The following is a 20,187-nucleotide window of genomic DNA, read 5'->3' as shown; positions in this document are numbered from 1 at the left end:
CTATCTAGCTTAACTAGCGGGCACTTCCACAATGCAGGTTCCCTAGCGTGAACTTTGACTATGTAGGTTCCCTAGCGGGCACTTGGACTGTATAGGTTCCCTAATGGGCACTTGGACTATTTAGGTTCCTCCGCGGGCACTTGGAATATGTAGTTTCCCTATCGGGCACTTGGACTATGTAGGTTCCTCAGCGGGCACTTGGACTATGTAGGTTCCCTAAAGGGCACTTGGAATATGTAGGTGCCCTATCAGGCACTTTGACTATGTAGGTTCGTCAGCGGGCACTTGGACTATGTAGGTTACCTAGCGGGCACTTGGACTATCTAGGTTAACTAGCAGGCACTTGGATTATCTAGGTTAACTAATGGGGACTTGGACTATGTATGTTCCAGTGCGGGCACTTGGACTATCTAGGTTCCCTAAAGGGCACTTGGACTATCTAGGTTACCTAGTGGGCACTTGGACTATGTAGGTTAACTAGCGGACAATTGGACGATCTAGGTTAACTAGCGGGTACTTGGACTATCTAGGTTAACTAGCGGTCCCTTGGACAATAGGTTAACTAGCGGACACTTGCACTATGTAGGTTAACTAGCGGGCCCATTGACTATGTAGGTAAACTAGAGGGTACTTGGACGATCTAGGTTAACTAGCGGGCACTTGGATTATCTAGGTTACCTAGCGGGCACTTGGACTGTCTAGGTTAACGAACGGGCACTTGGACTATGTAGGTTAACAAGCGGACACTCCGACTATCTAGGTTAGCTAACGGGCAATTGGAATATGTAGGTTCCCTAGCGGGCACTTGGACTACTTAGTTTACCTAGCAGGCACTTTGACTATCTAGGTTAACTAACGGGCATTTGGACTATGTAGGTTGCCTAGGCAGCACTTGGACTATGTAGGTTGCCTAGCGAGCACTTGGACTATGTAGGTTCCCTATCGGGTACTTGGACTCTCGAGGTTAACTAGCGGGCAATTGGACTGTCTAGGTTACCAAGTGGGCACAGGGACTAAGTAGTTTACCTAGCAGGCACTTGGACAATGTAGGTTAACTAGCGGGCCCTTGGACTATCTAGGTTACCTAGCGGGCACTTGGACTATGTAGGTTAACTACCGGGCACTTGCACCATCTAATTTACCTAGCGGGCACTTGAACTATGTACGTTCCCTAGCGGGCACTTGGACTATCTATGTTAACTAGCGGGCACTTGGACTATGTAGGTTAACTAGGGGACACTTGCACTATGTAGGTTACCTAGCGGCACTTCGACTATCTAGCTTAACTAGCGGGCACTTGCACAATGCAGGTTCCCTAGCGGGCACTTTGACTATGTAGGTTCCCTAGCGGGCACTTGGACTGCATAGGTTCCCTAACGGGCACTTGGACTATGTAAGTTCCCTATCAGGCACTTGGACTATGTAGGTTAACTAGCGGGCACTTGGATGATCAAGGTTAACTAGCGGGCACTTGGACTATCTAGGTTAACTAGCGGGCACTTGGACTTTCTAGGTTAATTAGCGGGCACTTATACAATGCAGGTTCCCTAGCGGGCACTTGGACTATATAGGTTCCCTATGGGCACTTGGACTATCTAGGTTCCCTAACGGGCACTTGGAATATGTAGGTTCCCTATCGGGCACTTGGACTATGTAGATTCCCTAGCGGGCATTTGGACTACCTAGGTTCCCTAGGGGGCACTTAGACTCTGTATGTTCCCTAGCGGGCAATTGAACTATGTATGTTCCTTAGGGACACTTGAACTATGTAAGTTAACTACCGGGCACTTGGACTATGTAGGTTAACTAGCGGGCCCTTGGACTATCTAGGTTACCTAGCGGGCACTTGGACTATGTAGGTTAACTACCGGGCACTTGCACCATCTAGGTTACCTAACGGGCACTTGGACTATGTACGTTCCCTAGCGGGCACTTGGACTATCTATGTTAACTAGCGGGCACTTGGACTATGTAGGTTAACTAGGGGACACTTGTACTATGTAGGTTACCTAGCGGCACTTCGACTATCTAGCTTAACTAGCGGGCACTTGAACAATGCAGGTTCCCTAGCGGGCACTTTGACTATGTACGTTCCCTATCGGGCACTTGGACTATATAGGTTCCCTACGGGCACTTGGACTATCTAGGTTCCCTAACGGGCACTTGGACTATGTAGGTTCCTCAGCGGGTACTTTGACTATGTAGGTTCCCTAGCGGGCACTTGGACTGTATAGGTTCCCTAACGGGCACTTGGACTATGTAGGTTCCTCCGCGGGCAATTGGACTATGTAGGTTCCCTATCAGGCACTTGGACTATGTAGGTTAACTAGCGGGCACTTGGATGATCAAGGTTAACTAGCGGGCACTTGGATTATCTAGGTTAACTAGCGGGCACTTGGACTATCTAGGTTAATTAGCGGGCACTTATACAATGCAGGTTCCCTAGCAGGCACTTTGACTATGTAGGTTCCCTATTGGGCACTTGGACTATATAGGTTCCCTACGGGCACTTGGACTATCTAGGTTCCCTAACGGGGCTTTGGAATATGTAGTTTCCCTATCGGGCACTTGGACTATGTAGGTTCCTCAGCGGGCACTTTGACTATGTAGGTTCCCTAATGGGCACTTGTAATATGTAGTTTCCCTATCGGGCACTTTGACTATGTAGGTTCGTCAGCCGGCACTTGGACTATGTAGGTTACCTAGCGGGCACTTGGACTATCTAGGTTAACTAGCAGGAACTTGGATTATCTAGGTTAACTAATCGGGACTTGGACTATGTATGTTCCAGTGCGGGCACTTGGACTATCTAGGTTCCCTAAAGGGCACTTGGACTATCTAGGTTACCTAGCGGGCACTTGGACTATGTAGGTTAACTAGCGGACAATTGGACAATCTAGGTTAACTAGCGGGTACTTGGACTATCTAGGTTAACTAGCGGTCCCTTGGACAATAGGTTAACTAGCGGACACTTGCACTATGTAGGTTAACTAGCGGGCCCATTGACTATGTAGGTTAACTAGTGGGAACTTGGACGATCTAGGTTAACTAGCGGGCACTTGGACGATATAGGTTAACTAGCGGACACTTGGATTATCTAGTTTACCTAGCGGGCACTTGGACTGTCTAGATTAACCAACGGGCACTTGGACTATGTAGGTTAACTAGCGGACACTCCGACTATCTCGGTTAGCTAACGGGCAATTGGACTATCTAGGTTACCTAGCGGGCACTTGGACTATCTAGGTTAACTAGCGGGCACTTGGACTATCTAGGTTAATTAGCGGGCACTTATACAATGCAGGTTCCCTAGCGGGCACTTTGACTATGTAGGTTCCCTAGCGGGCATTTGGACTATATAGGTTCCCTACGGGCACTTGGACTATCTAGGTTCCCTAACGGGCACTTGGAATATGTAGTTTCCCTATCGGGCACTTGGACTATGTAGGTTCCTCAGCGGGCACTTGGACTATGTAGGTTACCTAATGGGCACTTGGAATATGTAGTTTCCCTATCGGGCACTTTGACTATGTAGGTTCGTCAGCGGGCACTTGGACTATGTAGGTTACCTAGAGGGCACTTGGACTATCTAGGTTAACTAGCAGGCACTTGGATTATCTAGGTTAACTAATGGGGACTTGGACTATGTATGTTCCAGTGCGGGCACTAGGACTATCTAGGTTCCCTAAAGGGCACTTGGACTATCTAGGTTACCTAGTGGGCACTTGGACTATGTAGGTTAACTAGCGGACAATTGGACGATCTAGGTTAACTAGCGGGTACTTGGACTATCTAGGTTAACTAGCGGTCCCTTGGACAATAGGTTAACTAGCGGACACTTGCACTATGTAGGTTAACTAGTGGGCCCATTGACTATGTAGGTTAACTAGTGGGCACTTGGACTATGTAGGTTAACTAGCGGGCACTTGGACTATCTAGGTTAACTAGCGGGCAATTGGATGATATAGGTTAACTAGCGGGCACTTGGACTATGTACGTTCCCTAGCGGGCATTTGGACTATATAGATAACCTAGCGGGCACTTAGACTCTGTAGGTTACCTAGCGGACACTTGGACAATCTAGGTTACCTAGCGGACACTTGAACTATGTACATACCCTAGCGGGCACTTGGACTATCTAGGTTAATAAGCGGGCACTTGTACAATGCAGGTTCCCTAGCGGGCACTTTGACTATGTAGGTTCCCTAGCGGGCACTTGGACTATCTAGGTTCCCTAACTGGCACTTGGAATATGTAGGCTCCCTATCGGGCACTTGGACTATGTAGGTTCCTCAGCGGGCACTTGGACTATGTAGGTTCCCTAATGGGCACTTGGAATATGTAGGTTCCCTATTGGGCACTTGGACTATGTAGGTTCCTCAGCGGGCCCTTGGACTATGTAAGTTCCCTAGCGGGCCCTTGGACTATGTGGGTTTCCTGGCGGGCATTTGGACTATCTAGGTTACTTAAAGGGCACTTGGACTATGTAGGTTCCCTAGCGGGCACTTGGATTATGTAGGTTCCCTATCGGGCACTTGGACTATGTAGGTTAAATAGAGGGCATTTGGACTATGTAGGTTACCTAGCGGGCACTTGGACTATGTAGGTTCCCTATAGGGCACTTGGAAAATGTAGGTAAACTAAGGGGCACTAGGACTATGTAGGTTCCCTAGCGGGCCCTTAGACTATCTAGGTTACCTAGAGGGCATTTGGACTATGTTGGCTCCCTAGCGGTCATTTGGACTATACAGATTACCTAGCGGGCACTTAGAATTTGTAGGTTACCTAGCGGGCACTAGGACTATCTAGGTTACCTAGCAGGCACTTGAACTATCTACGTTACCTAGCGGGTACATGGAGTATGTAGGTTACCTACTGGGCTGTTGGACTATCTAGGTTACCTTGCGGGCACTTGGACTATCTAGGTTAACTAACGGGCATTGGACTATGTAGGTTCCCTAGCGGGCCTTTGGACTATATATGGTCCCTAGCGGGCACTTGGACTATGTAGGTTCCTCAGCGGGCACTTGGACTATGTAGGTTCCCTATCGGGCATTGGACTATGTAGGTTTACTAGCGGACACTTGGACAATCTAGGTTACCTAGCGGGCACTTGAACTATGTACATACCCTAGCGGGCACTTGGACTATCTAGGTTACCTAGCGGGCACATGGATGATCTAGGTTAACTAGCGGGCACTTGGACTATCTAGGTTAACTAGCGGGCACTTGGATAATCTAGATTAACTAGCGGGCCCTTGGACTATCTAGGTTTACTAGCGGGCACTTGGATTATCTAGGTTAACTAGCGGGCACTTAGACGATCTAGGTTAACTAGCGGGCACTTGGACTATCTAGGTTAACTAGCGGGCACTTGGACTATCAAGATTAACTAGCGGGCCCTTGGCCTACCTAGGTTTACTAGCGGGCACTTGCACTATCTAGGTTAAGTAGCAGGCACTTGGACTATGTAGTTTCCCTAGCGGGCATTTGGATTATATAGGTTACTTAGTGGGCACTTGGACTATGTAGGTTACCAGCGGGCACTTGTACTATCTAGGTTAACGAACGTGCACTTGTACTATGTAGGTAACCTAGCGGGCACTTGGACTGTCTAGGTTAACGAACGGGCACTTGGACTATTTAGGTTAACTAGCGGACACTCCGACTATCTAGGTTAGCTAACGGGCAATTGGACTATCTAGGTTACCTAGTGGGCACTTGGAATATGTAGGTTCCCTAGCGGGCACTTGGACTATTTAGGTTACCTAGCAGGCGCTTTGACTATCTAGGTTAACTAACGGGCATTTGGACTATGTAGGTTGCCTAGCGAGCAATTGGACTATGTAGGTTCCCTAGCGAGCACTTGGACTATGTAGGTTCCCTATCGGGTACTTGGACTGCCTAGGTTAACTAGCGGGCAATTGGACTGTCTAGGTTACCAAGTGGGCACAGGGACTATGTAGTTTACCTAGCAGGCACTTGGACTATGTAGGTTAACTAGCGGGCCCTTGGACTATCTAGGTTACCTAGCGGGCACTTGGACTATGTAGGTTAACAAGCGGGCACTTGCACCATCTAGGTTACCTAGCGGGCACTTGGACTATGTACGTTCCCTAGCGGGCACTTGGACTATCTATGTTAACTAGCGGGCACTTGGACTATGTAGGTTAACTAGGGGATTCTTGCACTATTTAGGTTACCTAGCGGCACTTCGACTATCTAGCTTAACTAGCGGGCACTTCCACAATGCAGGTTCCCTAGCGTGAACTTTGACTATGTAGGTTCCGTAGCGGGCACTTGGACTGTATAGGTTCCCTAATGGGCACTTGGACTATTTAGGTTCCTCCGCGGGCACTTGGAATATGTAGTTTCCCTATCGGGCACTTGGACTATGTAGGTTCCTCAGCGGGCACTTGGACTATGTAGGTTCCCTAAAGGGCACTTGGAATATGTAGGTGCCCTATCAGGCACTTTGACTATGTAGGTTCGTCAGCGGGCACTTGGACTATGTAGGTTACCTAGCGGGCACTTGGACTATCTAGGTTAACTAGCAGGCACTTGGATTATCTAGGTTAACTAATGGGGACTTGGACTATGTATGTTCCAGTGCGGGCACTTGGACTATCTAGGTTCCCTAAAGGGCACTTGGACTATCTAGGTTACCTAGTGGGCACTTGGACTATGTAGGTTAACTAGCGGACAATTGGACGATCTAGGTTAACTAGCGGGTACTTGGACTATCTAGGTTAACTAGCGGTCCCTTGGACAATAGGTTAACTAGCGGACACTTGCACTATGTAGGTTAACTAGCGGGCCCATTGACTATGTAGGTAAACTAGAGGGTACTTGGACGATCTAGGTTAACTAGCGGGCACTTGGATTATCTAGGTTACCTAGCGGGCACTTGGACTGTCTAGGTTAACGAACGGGCACTTGGACTATGTAGGTTAACAAGCGGACACTCCGACTATCTAGGTTAGCTAACGGGCAATTGGAATATGTAGGTTCCCTAGCGGGCACTTGGACTATTTAGTTTACCTAGCAGGCATTTTGACTATCTAGGTTAACTAACGGGCATTTGGACTATGTAGGTTGCCTAGGGAGCACTTGGACTATGTAGGTTGCCTAGCGAGCACTTGGACTATGTAGGTTCCCTATCGGGTACTTGGACTCTCGAGGTTAACTAGCGGGCAATTGGACTGTCTAGGTTACCAAGTGGGCACAGGGACTAAGTAGTTTACCTAGCAGGCACTTGGACAATGTAGGTTAACTAGCGGGCCCTTGGACTATCTAGGTTACCTAGCGGGCACTTGGACTATGTAGGTTAACTACCGGGCACTTGCACCATCTAATTTACCTAGCGGGCACTTGAACTATGTACGTTCCCTAGCGGGCACTTGGACTATCTATGTTAACTAGCGGGCACTTGGACTATGTAGGTTAACTAGGGGACACTTGCACTATGTAGGTTACCTAGCGGCACTTCGACTATCTAGCTTAACTAGCGGGCACTTGCACAATGCAGGTTCCCTAGCGGGCACTTTGACTATGTAGGTTCCCTAGCGGGCACTTGGACTGCATAGGTTCCCTAACGGGCACTTGGACTATGTAAGTTCCCTATCAGGCACTTGGACTATGTAGGTTAACTAGCGGGCACTTGGATGATCAAGGTTAACTAGCGGGCACTTGGACAATCTAGGTTAACTAGCGGGCACTTGGACTTTCTAGGTTAATTAGCGGGCACTTATACAATGCAGGTTCCCTAGCGGGCACTTGGACTATATAGGTTCCCTATGGGCACTTGGACTATCTAGGTTCCCTAACGGGCACTTGGAATATGTAGGTTCCCTATCGGGCACTTGGACTATGTAGATTCCCTAGCGGGCATTTGGACTACCTAGGTTCCCTAGGGGGCACTTAGACTCTGTATGTTCCCTAGCGGGCAATTGAACTATGTATGTTCCTTAGGGACACTTGAACTATGTAAGTTAACTACCGGGCACTTGGACTATGTAGGTTAACTAGCGGGCCCTTGGACTATCTAGGTTACCTAGCGGGCACTTGGACTATGTAGGTTAACTACCGGGCACTTGCACCATCTAGGTTACCTAACGGGCACTTGGACTATGTACGTTCCCTAGCGGGCACTTGGACTATCTATGTTAACTAGCGGGCACTTGGACTATGTAGGTTAACTAGGGGACACTTGCACTATGTAGGTTACCTAGCGGCACTTCGACTATCTAGCTTAACTAGCGGGCACTTGAACAATGCAGGTTCCCTAGCGGGCACTTTGACTATGTACGTTTCCTATCGGGCACTTGGACTATATAGGTTCCCTACGGGCACTTGGACTATCTAGGTTCCCTAACGGGCACTTGGAATATGTAGTTTCCCTATCGGGCACTTGGACTATGTAGGTTCCTCAGCGGGCACTTTGACTATGTAGGTTCCCTAATGGGCACTTGTAATATGTAGTTTCCCTATCGGGCACTTTGACTATGTAGGTTCGTCAGCCGGCACTTGGACTATGTAGGTTACCTAGCGGGCACTTGGACTATCTAGGTTAACTAGCAGGAACTTGGATTATCTAGGTTAACTAATCGGGACTTGGACTATGTATGTTCCAGTGCGGGCACTTGGACTATCTAGGTTCCCTAAAGGGCACTTGGACTATCTAGGTTACCTAGCGGGCACTTGGACTATGTAGGTTAACTAGCGGACAATTGGACAATCTAGGTTAACTAGCGGGTACTTGGACTATCTAGGTTAACTAGCGGTCCCTTGGACAATAGGTTAACTAGCGGACACTTGCACTATGTAGGTTAACTAGCGGGCCCATTGACTATGTAGGTTAACTAGTGGGAACTTGGACGATCTAGGTTAACTAGCGGGCACTTGGACGATATAGGTTAACTAGCGGACACTTGGATTATCTAGTTTACCTAGCGGGCACTTGGACTGTCTAGATTAACCAACGGGCACTTGGACTATGTAGGTTAACTAGCGGACACTCCGACTATCTCGGTTAGCTAACGGGCAATTGGACTATCTAGGTTACCTAGCGGGCACTTGGACTATCTAGGTTAACTAGCGGGCACTTGGACTATCTAGGTTAATTAGCGGGCACTTATACAATGCAGGTTCCCTAGCGGGCACTTTGACTATGTAGGTTCCCTAGCGGGCATTTGGACTATATAGGTTCCCTACGGGCACTTGGACTATCTAGGTTCCCTAACGGGCACTTGGAATATGTAGTTTCCCTATCGGGCACTTGGACTATGTAGGTTCCTCAGCGGGCACTTGGACTATGTAGGTTACCTAATGGGCACTTGGAATATGTAGTTTCCCTATCGGGCACTTTGACTATGTAGGTTCGTCAGCGGGCACTTGGACTATGTAGGTTACCTAGAGGGCACTTGGACTATCTAGGTTAACTAGCAGGCACTTGGATTATCTAGGTTAACTAATGGGGACTTGGACTATGTATGTTCCAGTGCGGGCACTTGGACTATCTAGGTTCCCTAAAGGGCACTTGGACTATCTAGGTTACCTAGTGGGCACTTGGACTATGTAGGTTAACTAGCGGACAATTGGACGATCTAGGTTAACTAGCGGGTACTTGGACTATCTAGGTTAACTAGCGGTCCCTTGGACAATAGGTTAACTAGCGGACACTTGCACTATGTAGGTTAACTAGTGGGCCCATTGACTATGTAGGTTAACTAGTGGGCACTTGGACTATGTAGGTTAACTAGCGGGCACTTGGACTATCTAGGTTAACTAGCGGGCAATTGGATGATATAGGTTAACTAGCGGGCACTTGGACTATGTACGTTCCCTAGCGGGCATTTGGACTATATAGATAACCTAGCGGGCACTTAGACTCTGTAGGTTACCTAGCGGGCACTTGGACTATCTAGGTTAACGAACGGGCACTTGGACTATGTAGGTTAACTAGCGGGCACTTGGACTATCTAGGTTAACTAGCTGACCTTGGACTATGTAGGTTAACTATCGGGCACTTCGACTATCTAGGTTAACTAGCGGGCACTTGGACTATGTAGGTTAACTAGCGTTCACTTACACAATGCCGGTTCCCTAGCGGGCACTGTGACTATGTAAGTTCCCTACGGGCATTTGGACTATCTAGGTTAACTAGCGGGCACTTGGACTATCTAGGTTAATTAGCGGGCACTTGTACAATGCAGGTTCCTTAGCGGGCACTTTGACTATGTAGGTTCCCTAGCGGGCATTTTGACTATATAGGTTCCCTATGGGCACTTGGACTATCTAGGTTCCCTAACTGGCACTTGGAATATGTAGGTTCCCTATCGGGCACTTGGACTATGTAGGTTCCTCAGCGGGCACTTGGACTATGTAGGTTAACGAACGGGCACTTGGACTATGTAGGTTATTTAGCGGGCACTTAGACTATCTAGGTTAACTAGCTGACCTTGGACTATGTAGGTTAACTATCGGGCACTTCGACTATCTAGGTTAACTAGCGGGCACTTGGACTATCTAGGTTAACTAGCGGGCACTTACACAATGCAGGTTCCCTAGCGGGCACTTTGACTATGTAAGTTCCCTAGCGGCATTTGGACTATGTAGGTTAACTAGCGGCACTTGGACTATCTAGGTTAAATAGCGGGCACTTGGACTATCTAGGTTAATTAGCGGGCACTTGTACAATGTAGGATCCCTAGCGGGCACTTTGACTATGTAGGTTCCCTAGCGGGCACTTGGACTATATAGGTTCCCTATAGGCACTTGGACTATCTAGGTTCCCTAACTGGCACTTGGAATATGTAGGTTCCCTATCGGGCACTTGGACTATGTAGGTTCCTCAGCGGGCACTTGGACTATGTAGGTTCCCTAACGGGCACTTGGAACATGTAGGTTCCCTATCGGGCACTTGGACTATGTAGGTTCCTCAGCGGGCACTTGGACTATAGGTTCTCTATCGGGCATTGGACTATGTAGGTTAACTAGCGGACACTTGGAGAATCTAGGTTCTCTAGCGGCCACTTGGACTATATAGGTTCCATACAGGCACTTGGACTATCTAGGTTCCCTAACGGGCACTTGGAATTTGTAGGTTCCCTATCGGGCACTTGGACTATGTAGGTTCCTCAGCGGGCACTTGGACTATGTAGGTTCCCTAACGGGCACTTGGAATATGTAGGTTCCCTATCGGGGACTTGTACTATGTAGGTTCGTCAGCGGGCACTTGGACTATGTAGGTTACCTAGCGGGCACTTGGACTATCTAAATTAACTAGCAGGCACTTGGATTATCTAGGTTAACTAATAGGGACTTGGACTATGTATGTTCCAGTGCGGGCAATTGGACTATCTAAGTTCCCTAAAGGGCACTTGGACAATCTAGGTTACCTAGCGGGCACTTGGACTATGTAGGTTAACTAGCGGATAATTGGATGATCTAGGTTAACTAGCGGGTACTTGGACTATCTAGGTTAACTAGCGGTCCCTTGGACAATAGGTTAACTAGCGGACACTTGCACTATGTAGGTTAACTAGTGGGCCCATTGACTATGTAGGTTAACTAGTGGGCACTTGGACTATCTAGGTTAACTAGCGGGCAATTGGATGATATAGGTTAACTAGCGGGCACTTGGATTATCTAGGTTACCTAGCGGGCACTTGGACTATGTACGTTCCATAGCGGGCATTTGGACTATATAGATAACCTCGCGGGCACTTAGACTCTGTAGGTTACCTAGCGGGCACTTGGACTATCTAGGTTAACGAACGTGCACTTGGACTATGTAGGTTAACAAGCGGGCACTTGGACTATCTAGGTTAACTAGCTGACCTTGGACTATGTAGGTTAACTATCGGGCACTTCGACTATCTAGGTTAACTAGCGGGCACTTGGACTATCTAGGTTAACTAGCGTTCACTTGCACAATGCAGGTTCCCTAGCGGGCACTGTGACTATGTAAGTTCCCTACGGGCATTTGGACTATCTAGGTTAACTAGCGGGCACTTGGACTATCTAGGTTAATTAGCGGGCACTTGTACAATGCAGGTTCCCTAGCGGGCACTTTGACTATGTAGGTTCCCTAGCGGGCACTTGGACTATATAGGTTCCCTATGGGCACTTGGACTATCTAGGTTCCCTAACTGGCACTTGGAATATGTAGGTTCCCTATTGGGCACTTGGACTATGTAGGTTCCTCAGCGGGCACTTGGACTATGTAGGTTCCCTAAAGGCCACTTGGACTATGTAGGTTCCCTATCGGGCATTGGACTATGTAGGTTAACTAGCGGACACTTGGACTATCTAGGTCAACTAGCGGGCACTTGGATAATCTAGATTAACTAGCGGGCCCTTGGACTATCTAGGTTTACTAGCGGGCAATTGGATTATCTAGGTTAACTAGTGGGCACTTAGACGATCTAGGTTAACTAGCGGGCACTTGGACTATCTATGTTAACTAGCGGGCACTTGGACTATGTAGGTTCCTCCGCGGGCACTTGGACTATGTAGGTTCCCTATCAGCCTCTTGGACTAGGTAGGTTAACTAGCGGGCACTTGGATGATCAAGGTAAACTAGCGGGCACTTGGACTATCTAGGTTAACTAGCGGGCACTTGGACTATCTAGTTTAATTAGCGGGCACTTATACAATGCAGGTTCCCTAGCGGGCACTTTGACTATGTAGGTTCCCTAGCGGGCACTTGGACTATATAGGTTCCCTATGGGCACTTGGACTATCTATGTTCCCTAACGGGCATTTGGAATATGTAGGTTCCCTATCGGGCACTTGGACTATGTAGGTTCTTCAGCGGGCACTTGGACTATGTAGGTTCCCTAACGGGCACTTGGAAAATGTAGGTTCCCTATCGGGCACTTGAACTATGTAGGTTCCTCAGCGGGCACTTGGACTATGTAGGTTCCCTATCGGGCATTGGACTATGTAGGTTAACTAGCGGACACTTGGACAATCTAGGTTACCTAGCGGGCATTTGAACTATGTACATACCCTAGCGGGCACTTGGACTATCTAGGTTACCTAGCGGGCACTTGGACTATGTACATCCCCTAGCGGGAACTTGGACTATCTAGGTTAACTAGAGGGCACTTAGACGATCTAGGTTAACTAGCGGGCACTTGGACTATCTAGGTTTACTAGCGGGCACTTGGACTATCTATGTTAACTAGCGGGCACTTGGACTATGTAGGTTCCCTATTAGCCTCTTGGACTATGTAGGTTAACTAGCGGGCACTTGGATGATCAAGGTTAACTAGCGGGCACTTGGAATATCTAGGTTAACTAGCGGGCACTTGGACTATCTAGGTTAATTAGCGAGCACTTATACAATGCAAGTTCCCTAGCGGGCTCTTTGACTATGTAGGTTCCCTAGCGGGCACTTGGACTATATAGGTTTCCTATGGGCACTTGGACTATCTATGTTCCCTAACGGGCACTTGGAATATGTAGGTTCCCTATCGGGCACCTGGACTATGTAGGTTCCTCAGCGGGCACTTGGACTATGTAGGTTATGTAGCGGGCACTTGGACTATCTAGGTTAACTAGCAGGCACTTGGATTATCTAGGTTAACTAATGGGGACTTGGACTATGTATGTTCCAGTGCGGCCACAAGGACTATCTAGGTTCCCTAAAGGGCACTTGGACTATCTAGGTTACCTAGCGGGGACTTGGACAATGTAGGTTAACTAGCGGACAATTGGACGATCTAGGTTAACTAGCGGGTAATTGGACGATCTAGGTTAACTAGCTGACCTTGGACTATGTAGGTTAACTATCGGGCACTTCGACTCTCTAGGTTAACTAGCGGGCACTTGGACTATCTAGGTTAACTAGCGTTCACTTGCACAATGCAGGTTCCCTAGCGGGCACTGTGACTATGTAAGTTCCCTACGGGCATTTGGACTATCTAGGTTAACTAGCGGGCACTTGGACTATCTAGGTTAATTAGCGGGCACTTGTACAATGCAGGTTCCCTAGCGGGCACTTTGACTATGTAGGTTCCCTAGCGGGCACTTGGACTATATAGGTTCCCTATGGGCACTTGGACTATCTAGGTTCCCTAACTGGCACTTGGAATATGTAGGTTCCCTATTGGGTACTTGGACTATGTATGTTCCTCAGCGGACCCTTGGACTATCTAGGTTTACTAGCAGGCAATTGGATTATCTAGGTTAACTAGCGGGCACTTAGACGATCTAGGTTAACTAGCGGGCACTTGGACTATCTATGTTAACTAGCGGGCACTTGGACTATGTAGGTTCCTCCGCGGGCACTTGGACTATGTAGGTTCCCTATCAGCCTCTTGGACTATGTAGGTTAACTAGCGGGCACTTGGATGATCAAGGTTAACTAGCGGGCACTTGGACTATCTAGGTTAACTAGCGGGCACTTGGACGATATAGGTTAACTAGCGGGCACTTGGATTATCTAGGTTACCTAGCGGGCACTTGGACTATGTACGTTCCCTAGCGGGCATTTGGACTATAAAAATAACCTAGCGGGCACTTAGACTCTGTAGGTTACCTAGCGGGCACTTGGACTATCTAGGTTAACGAACGGGCACTTGGACTATGTAGGTTAACTAGCGGGCACTTGGACTATCTAGGTTAACTAGCTGACCTTGGACTATGTAGGTTAACTATCGGGCACTTCGACTATCTAGTTTAACTAGCGGGCACTTGGACTATCTAGGTTAACTAGCGTTCACTTGCACAATGCAGGTTCCCTAGCAGGCACTGTGACTATGTAAGTTCCCTACGGGCATTTGGACTATCTAGGTTAACTAGCGGGCACTTGGACTATCTAGGTTAATTAGCAGGCACTTGTAAAATGCAGGTTCCCTAGCGGGCACTTTGACTATGTAGGTTCCCTAGCGGGCACTTGGACTATATAGGTTCCCTATGGGCACTTGGACTATCTAGGTTCCCTAACTGGCACTTGGAATATGTAGGTTCCCTATCGGGCACTTGGACTATGTAGGTTCCTCAGCGGGCACTTGGACTATGTAGGTTCCCTAAAGGGCACTTTGACTATGTAGGTTAACTAGCGGACACTTGGACAATCTAGGTTACCTAGCGGGCACTTGAACTATGTACATACCCTAGCGGGCACTTGGACAATCTAGGTTACCTAGCGGGCACTTGGACTATGTACGTCCCCTAGCGGGAACTTGGACTATCTAGGTTAACTAGCGGGCACTTGGATAATCTAGATTAACTAGCGGGCCCTTGGACTATCTAGGTTTACTAGCGGGCAATTGGATTATCTAGGTTAACTAGTGGGCACTTAGACGATCTAGGTTAACTAGCGGGCACTTGGACTATCTAGGTTAACTAGCGGGCACTTGGACTATGTAGGTTCCTCCGCGGGCACTTGGACTATGTAGGTTCCCTATCAGCCTCTTGGACTATGTAGGTTAACTGGCGGGCACTTGGATGATCAAGGTTAACTAGCGGGCACTTGGACTATCTAGGTTAACTAGCGGGCACTTGGAATATCTAGGTTAATTAGCGGGCACTTATACAATGCAGGTTCCCTAGCGGGCACTTTGACTACGTAGGTTCCCTAGCGGGCACTTGGACTATATAGGTTCCCTATGGGCACTTGGACTATCTATGTTCCCTAACGGGCACTTGGAATATGTAGGTTCCCTATCGGGCACTTGGACTATGTAGGTTCCTCAGCGGGCACTTGGACTATGTAGGTTATGTAGCGGGCACTTGGACTATCTAGGTTAACTAGCAGGCACTTGGATTATCTAGGTTAACTAATGGGGACTTGGACTATGTATGTTCCAGTGCGGGCACCTGGACTATCTAGGTTCCCTAAAGGGCACTTGGACTATCTAGGTTACCTAGCGGGGACTTGGACTATCTATGTTAACTAGCGGGCACTTGGACTATGTAGGTTCCTCCGCGGGCACTTGGACTATGTAGGTTCCCTATCAGCCTCTTGGACTATGTAGGTTAACTAGCGGGCACATGGATGATCAAGGTTAACTAGCGGGCACTAGGACTATCTAGGTTAACTAGCGGGCACTTGGACTATCTAAGTTAATTAGCGGGCACTTATACAATGCAGGTTCCCTAGCGGGCACTTTGACTATGTAGGTTCCCTAGTGGGCACTTGGACTATATAGGTTCCCTATGGTCACTTGGACTATCTATGTTCCCTAACGGGCACTTGGAATATGTAGGTTCCCTATCGGGCACTTGGACTATGTAGGTTCCTCAGCGGGCACTTGGACTATGTAGGTTATGTAGCGGGCACTTGGACTATCTAGGTTAACTAGCAGGCACTTGGATTATCTAGGTTAGCTAATGGGGAGTTGGACTATGTATGTTCCAGTGCGGGCACTAGGACTATCTAGGTTCCCTAAAGGGCACTTGGACTATCTAGGTTAACTAGCGGGTACTTGGACTATCTAGGTTAACTAGCGGTCCCTTGGACAATAGGTTAACTAGCGGACACTTGCACTATGTAGGTTAACTAGCGGGCCCATTGATTATGTAGGTTTACTAGTGGGCACTTGGACGATCTAGGTTAACTAGCGGGCACTTGGACTATCTAGGTTAACTAGCGTTCACTTGCACAATGCAGGTTCCCTAGCGGGCACTTTGACTATGTAAGTTCCCTAGCGGGCATTTGGACTATGTAGGTTAACTAGCGGGCACTTGGACTATCTAGGTTAAATAGCGGGCTCTTGGACTATCTAGGTTAATTAGCGGGCACTTGTACAATGCAGGTTCCCTAGCGGGCACTTTGACTATGTAGGTTCCCTAGCGGGCACTTGGACTATATAGGTTCCCTATGGGCACTTGGACTATCTAGGTTCCCTAACGGTCACTTGGAATATGTAGGTTCCCTATCGGGCACTTGGACTATGTAGGTTCCTCAGCGGCCACTTGGACTATGTAGGTTCCCTAACGGGCACTTGGAACATGTAGGTTCCCTATCGGGCACTTGGACTATGTAGGTTCCTCAGCGGGCACTTTGACTATAGGTTCTCTATCGGGGATTGGACTATGTAGGTTCAACTAGCGGACACTTGGACAATCTATGTTCTCTAGCGGGCACTTGGACTATATACGTTCCCTACAGGCACTTGGACTATCTAGGTTCCCTAACGGGCACTTGGAATATGTAGGTTCCCTATCGGGCACTTGGACTATATAGGTTCTCAGCGGGCACTTGGACTATGTAGGTTCCCTAACGGGCACTTGGAATATGTAGGTTCCCTATCGGGCACTTGGACTATGTAGGTTCGTCAGCGGGCACTTGGACTATGTAGGTTACCTAGCGGGCACTTGGACTATCTAGGTTAACTAGCAGGCACTTTGATTATCTAGGTTAACTAATGGGGAATTGGACTATGTATGTTCCAGTGCGGGCACTTGGACTATCTAGGTTCCCTAAAGGGCACTTGGACTATCTAGGTTACCTAGCGGGCACTTGGAATATGTAGGTTAACTAGCTGACAATTGGACGATCTAGGTTAACTAGCGGGTACTTGGACTATCTAGGTTAACTAGTGGTCCCTTGGACAATAGGTTAACTAGCGGACACTTGCACTATGTAGGTTAACTAGTGGGCCCATTGACTATGTAGGTTAACTAGTGGGCACTTGGACTATCTAGGCTAACTAGCGGGCCATTGGACGATATAGGTTAACTAGCGGGCACTTGGATTTATCTAGGTTACCTAGCGGGCACTTGGACATGTACGTTCCCTAGCGGGCATTTGGACTATATAGATAACCTCGCGGGCACTTAGACTCTGTAGGTTACCTAGCGGGCACTTGGACTATCTAGGTTAACGAACGGGCACTTGGACTATGTAGGTTAACTAGCGGGCACTTGGACTATCTAGGTTAACTAGCTGACCTTGGACTATGTAGGTTAACTATCGGGCACTTCGACTATCTAGGTTAAACTAGCGGGCCACTTGGACTATCTAGGTTAATTAGCGGGCACTTGGACTATCTAGGTTAATTAGCGGGCACTTGTACAATGCAGGTTCCCTAGCGGGCACTTTGACTATGTAGGTTCCCTAGCGGGCACCTTGGACTATATAGGTTCCCTATGGGCACTTGGACTATCTAGGTTCCCTAACTGGCACTTGGAATATGTAGGTTCCCTATCGGGCACTTGGACTATGTAGGTTCCTCAGCGGGCACTTGGACTATGTAGGTTCCCTAAAGGGCACTTGGACTATGTAGGTTCCCTATCGGGCATTGGACTATGTAGGTTAACTAGCGGACACTTGGACAATCTAGGTTACCTAGCGGGCACTTGAACTATGTACATACCCTAGCGGGCACTTGGACTATCTAGGTTACCTAGCGGGCACTTGGACTATGTACGTCCCCTAGCGGGAACTTGACTATCTAGGTTAACTAGAGGGCATTTAGACGATCTAGGTTAACTAGCGGGCGCTTGGACTATCTAGGTTAACTAGCGGGCACTTGGATAATCTAGATTAACTAGCGGGCCCTTGGACTGTCTAGGTTTACTAGCGGGCAATTGGATTATCTAGGTTAACTAGTGGGCACTTAGACGATCTAGGCTAACTAGCGGGCACTTGGACTATCTATGTTAACTAGCGGGCACTTGGATTATCTAGGTTAACTAATGGGGACTTGGACTATGTATATTCCAGTGCGGGCACCTGGACTATCTAGGTTCCCTAAAGGGCACTTGGACTATCTAGGTTACCTAGCGGGGACTTGGACTATTCTATGTTAACTAGCGGGCACTTGGACTATGTAGGTTCCTCCGCGGGCACTTGGACTATGTAGGTTCCCTATCAGCCTCTTGGACTATGTAGGTTAACTAGCGGGCACTTGGATGATCAAGGTTAACTAGCGTGCACTAGGACTATCTAGGTTAACTAGCGGGCACTTGGACTATCTAAGTTAATTAGCGGGCACTTATACAATGCAGGTTCCCTAGCGGGCACTTTGACTATGTAGGTTCCCTAGTGGGCACTTGGACTATATAGGTTCCCTATGGTCACTTGGACTATCTATGTTCCCTAACGGGCACTTGGAATATGTAGGTTCCCTATCGGGCACTTGGACTATGTAGGTTCCTCAGCGGGCACTTGGACTATGTAGGTTATGTAGCGGGCACTTGGACTATCTAAAGTTAACTAGCAGGCACTTGGATTATCTAGTTAGCTAATGGGGAGTTGGACTATGTATGTTCCAGTGCGGGCACTAGGGACTATCTAGGTTCCCTAAAGGGCACTTGGACTATCTAGGTTAACTAGCGGGTACTTGGACTATCTAGGTTAACTAGCGGTCCCTTGGACAATAGGTTAACTAGCGGACACTTGCACTATGTAGGTTAACTAGCGGGCCCATTGATTATGTAGGTTTACTAGTGGGCACTTGGACGATCTAGGTTAACTAGCGGGCACTTGGACTATCTAGGTTAACTAGCGTTCACTTGCACAATGCAGGTTCCCTAGTGGGCACTTTGACTACGTAAGTTCCCCTAGCGGGCATTTGGACTATGTAGTTTAACTAGCGGGCACTTGGACTATCTAGGTTAAATAGCGGGCACTTGGACTATCTAGGTTAATTAGCGGGCACTTGTACAATGCAGGTTCCCTAGCGGGCACTTTGACTATGTAGGTTCCCTAGCGGGCACTTGGACTATATAGGTTCCCTATGGGCACTTGGACTATCAAGGTTCCCTAACGGTCACTTGGAATATGTAGGTTCCCTATCGGGCACATGGACTATGTAAGTTCCTCAGCGGCCACTTGGACTATGTAGGTTCCCTAACGGGCACTTGGAACATGTAGGTTCCCTATCGGGCACTTGGACTATGTAGGTCCTCAGCGGGCACTTGGACTATAGGTTCTCTATCGGGCATTGGACTATGTAGGTTAACTAGCGGACACTTGGACAATCTATGTTCTCTAGGCGGGCACTTGGACTATATACGTTCCCTACAGGCACTTGGACTATCTAGGTTCCCTAACGGGCACTTGGATTATGTAGGTTCCCTATCAGGCACTTGGACTATGTAGGTTCCTCAGCGGGCACTTGGACTATGTAGGTTCCCTAACGGGCACTTGGAATATGTAGGTTCCCTATCGGGCACTTGGACTATGTAGATTCGTCAGCGGGCACTTGGACTATGTAGGTTACCTAG

The sequence above is a fragment of the Tenrec ecaudatus genome, assembly GCF_050624435.1.
Source record: "Tenrec ecaudatus isolate mTenEca1 chromosome 2 unlocalized genomic scaffold, mTenEca1.hap1 SUPER_2_unloc_2, whole genome shotgun sequence".
NCBI classification, from domain to species: domain Eukaryota; kingdom Metazoa; phylum Chordata; class Mammalia; order Afrosoricida; family Tenrecidae; genus Tenrec; species Tenrec ecaudatus.
This window is presented reverse-complemented; position numbering follows the sequence as displayed.